The 4,129-nt window shown below is 42.9% G+C and overlaps 1 pseudogene; it reads right to left on the bottom strand.

Moving 5' to 3' along the window:
* Positions 1–1,176: 1,176 nt before the first annotated feature.
* Positions 1,177–2,348, bottom strand: LOC132223426 (bone morphogenetic protein 15-like; annotated as a pseudogene).
* Between the last annotated feature and the right edge of the window lie 1,781 nt (positions 2,349–4,129).

Below are 4,129 nucleotides of genomic sequence, written 5' to 3'. Positions count from 1 at the left end.
GGAGTAGAAAAGAGTTACACTGCAAGCATCACATAGTCCAAGGTATAGCTCCATGCCTTCCATGGCAGCAAGCCCATCTCCCCCAGAGACCCATGCCCAGAGGCAAACTGAACTTACACAAACAGGCAAGTCCAGAATGAAGTCAGACCCAGGCCTCAGCATGATGCATCCTTCCCCCACAGTCTTTTAAGCTTCCTAACTGCAGCCTTCTCCCCCTTTTACCCCCAACCAGGCCAACTCCTAGCCTCTGAGACACCAGAGAGCTTTTTATATGGAGTAATTAACAGGGGTTTAAGTGTTACATAAATAAGACAATAACCTGTGAAATCTAGTGTTCCATAGAAGGGTTAAGATGACTCCGCTATACATAATCCTAATGAGAAATGACAGCTCTTTCCCTCTTTCTCTTCACCATAGATGTGGATGGTTTTGAACTGATTTTGTCTTAGACAGCTCTGTATTCCAGTTTCTCTCTTGGTCTTATTAGAGGTTGTTCTCCTCACCCACGGATAAGAAGGAAGCCTGGAGACTTTTCCCAGTTCAGAGGCTGGGAGGTAAAAGCCCTTAAAGTTTAGGGGAAAAATCCATTAGAAGATTTTTATGGAGATTATTGCCTACAAGTATTCTAGTCTATTTGGGAAAAAGTTAGTTTTAGATTTAGAGGGCAATCCAAACACAGAGACAGGTATTCTTTCTGATTAAGTACTAGTTTGTAGAATATAGGAGGCAAGGAAGAGGAGTATAAAAATCTCAATTTGCCTTTGTCATCCCAAATCTTCTAGAGAGCCTCAGAAGATTTACACTAGGAAGATTCCACCTCTTCCAGGTCTTGGTGGGACAATGCCTAAAGTTCTACCCACAATGGACTGGTGGCCTTTTTAACAAATTCACCATTAAAAGACATGGAAATAGAGAGGTCATATCTAAAGGAACATCTTGCTCAATCATTAAGGGCTCTGACTAGTGGTCAAAACATACTGATGTTTGGTATCAGAACTGTTTTTATAATGTGAGGAGATCATAAACAGGGGAGGAAACTTAAGTAGCAACACTTAAGGCAAGGAATAGAACCCATATATTAGCTAGAAATCACTTGCAGATATAACATTGACATTTGTTTCTTTATTTTCAACCCTACTCCAATTTCTTGGGAAACCTGGGCTACCTGTACCTGTGCTATCGCCTGCATGTGCAGGATTGGGTAATCATATTCTCATACTCCTTGTACAAGATATTCCCATTAGCCTCAACCATAAGGCTGCTAATGGGAACGTACTGATAAGGGACACATGAGGGCTGAGGGACACTCTGGTTCACCATCTCATTGGCAAGGTTCTGAATGGTGGCATGATTGGGAGAATTGAGACCATAGTGTAGTACCTGAGGGCAGGTTCCATTACAGTAGTTTGGGGTACAGAGACGAGGAGTAATGATCTAGTGGTCCATGTCCAGCTGATGGAAACTGACTTGGAAATGGTGGAGGGAACACTGGTTACTTTCAGGCCTATCATGTTCCTGGGAGGGACCACGAATCTTAGATTCGATACTGCCTGCTTGCTGTGCCCTCTGCAAGAGAAGAGTTCCTTTCCATAAATTCCTCCAGGCCACCGGGTAGAAGTTTGGCCTTCTGAACACTTTTATGAGTGTCATTGAAATAGAATAACAAGAAGGCAGAGTCCAAGGATGAAGTGCCATGCCACAGGAGCTCATAACCCTTGCTACCTTTTTTCTGCTGACACATGAAGTGCAGTCATGGAACCTTGTACCTCTTGTGATTCCAGAGCCTTTGCTGAATGTGTTGTGTGATATCAATCTCCGTCCAAGCTTCAGATAGTAGGGGAGGTTTTGAGAACCTCTTCCTGAGGGAGGAAAGCAGTCATTTGGGTTTTTCTGGACCTAGGGCTCCACATGGCAGGAGAGGTGGAAGCCAGCTAGTGACGGTAAACCACAGTGGCTCTGACTAGTTGGTAGGTGACCTGGTTTAGTCTCAGAGGAAAGTCCAGTGTCTGTATATGCCAGGGGTCTCTGAGAGGCATTGCTACATTGGCCAAGGGCCTCACCAGCCTCACCATGGTGGCCCCAATTGTGTGGTTCTCCCTAGGGTGTCCATGCACATCAGCTGAGTGCTGGTACAACTCCAGCATGTACCATGTGGGATACCCTAGGACCTGTGGCTTCCTCTGCTGCTTGCCAGGGGCTTCTTCTAGCAGCTTCTGAATCAGGGGCAAGGTAGGAGCCTCAGCCAGGGGGCCAGTAGAGTGCTGCCCTACCTTTTCCATGTGGATTCTGTGTTCTGTAAAAAGCACTAGTCCCCAAAGAAGAATTCTAAAGATGCTGAGGAGGACCATCTTGAAAGGCTTGGTGTTCAGTAACGTGTTCCAGCCCAAGCCCAAAGGATATCACTATGTCCCTTTCCTGTCACACAGGTAACTGCATCCTGGCTCCACTACCAAAAGGATAGAGCAAGAAAAAAATGAAAGGCAGGCAGGCCCTATGTTGCTTCTCCTGGGAGGATCTTCTGGGCCAAATGAGGTCTCTTAACTTGGCCTCTTTGCATCAAAACAAATAGAAACAGCAGATGGGACAAGGCAGCATGCCGCTCCTGCTCTCCAGGGTTGGTAACAAGATAGCATTTATTTGGAGGCTGAGTTAATTTAAAAGCAGAAGTCCATTCCAGGACCTGCTTCCTTACCTTATCCACTAGGATAAAAAAAAAAGCAGCTGAATGAAAACTTTAAGTTAAATATATTAAATAATTATCTAGTAAAGAAAAAAAAAGTAAGTCCTCACTAGACTGACCAGGTTTCCTCATTGCTCTGTGCTCAGCAGAGACACTAACTCTAAGTAAATTGAAGCTAACTATAGGAAATCAGAGTTCATGGTTCAGCTCCTTTATTCCCTTGAGAGTTGTGCAGAAACCCTGATTCCAGGGACTTGACGGAGGTCACTGGTTAAGACTGTGGCAGAGCCAGGACTTCAAAGCAGGTCCTCTGGTCTAAGTTCGGTTCTTTATCCACTCCACATCACTGCTTCCAATATAACTTAGTGAATGAGAGACTGAAGATTCATAATTTGACCAACTTAATTTTCTTAATTTGTTTAAAAAAACTTTAATTACAGTTGATATTCAATACTATAGTAGATTCAGGTTTAGAGCATAGTGGTCAGGCATTTATATACCTTACAAAGTGATCCCCAACCTTAGACTTAGGAAGTCCAGCAGACATTGTGTTGAGGGTCTAATTGTGAAACTTCTTAATCCTCACTTTCCTTACTTGTTTGATGGGGATGATAATAATATATATCCTACAGGATTTTATGACGATTAAGTGAGATAATGTGGGTGAAGCTCAGGGTAAATTTTTACTAAATGTTGACACTTACTCTTGGCTAAGAGCTTGACCTCTGGAGCCAGTAAGGCAAGGTTTTGAGTTCCATTCCTAAGTGACTTTGAGCTCGTTACTTAAATCTTTATGGGCTTAAATTTTATTTTATCATTTGTCTCATAGGATTGTTATGAGGATGCAATAAGATCATATACGTGATGCAGTGAATGCAGTGCCTCTTTACAGAGGAAGTAATCAACTTAGATAGTGTTACATGATTATTAATGGTAGGAGTACTGACAAAATTTGAGTTTTCTGCCTGGAACAATCTTTACCTTTTAATGATGAAAGTCTGCCATTAGAAACTATGATTGGGATCCTCCATGTTCTACCCTCTCCTGCCCTCTGTCCAATCCCATTCACAGCTCCTTCCTTTATACTCAGATGTAAAAGGCCTACAGCATGGAACATTACTTCTCTCAGTGAGATTTGCATTTTTCAAAGGACCAAAATCCTAAGGTGGAAAAAGGAAACCTTAATGGTACAAATCCCAGGCCTGGTTTAGAACACTCTTAATATTTTGGGCTGGACAATTGTTATGGGAGACTTTCTGTGCATCGTAGGATATTTAACAGCATTTCTGGCTTCAACCCACTTGCTTGCAGTGCAATACCCCCTCTTCTCAGTTATGACAACTCAAAATATCTCTAGACATTGCCACATGTCTCCTGGAGAGAAAAATCTCTCACAGTTGAGAACTATTGGTTTATAGGATTCTATGGGGAGGAGAGGTCTTCACCAGG

This window comes from Myotis daubentonii, chromosome X, assembly GCF_963259705.1.
Source record: "Myotis daubentonii chromosome X, mMyoDau2.1, whole genome shotgun sequence".
Taxonomy (NCBI): Eukaryota; Metazoa; Chordata; class Mammalia; order Chiroptera; family Vespertilionidae; genus Myotis; species Myotis daubentonii.
Note: the sequence above shows the minus strand (reverse complement) of the source record. Positions and strands in the feature narration are given on the sequence as shown.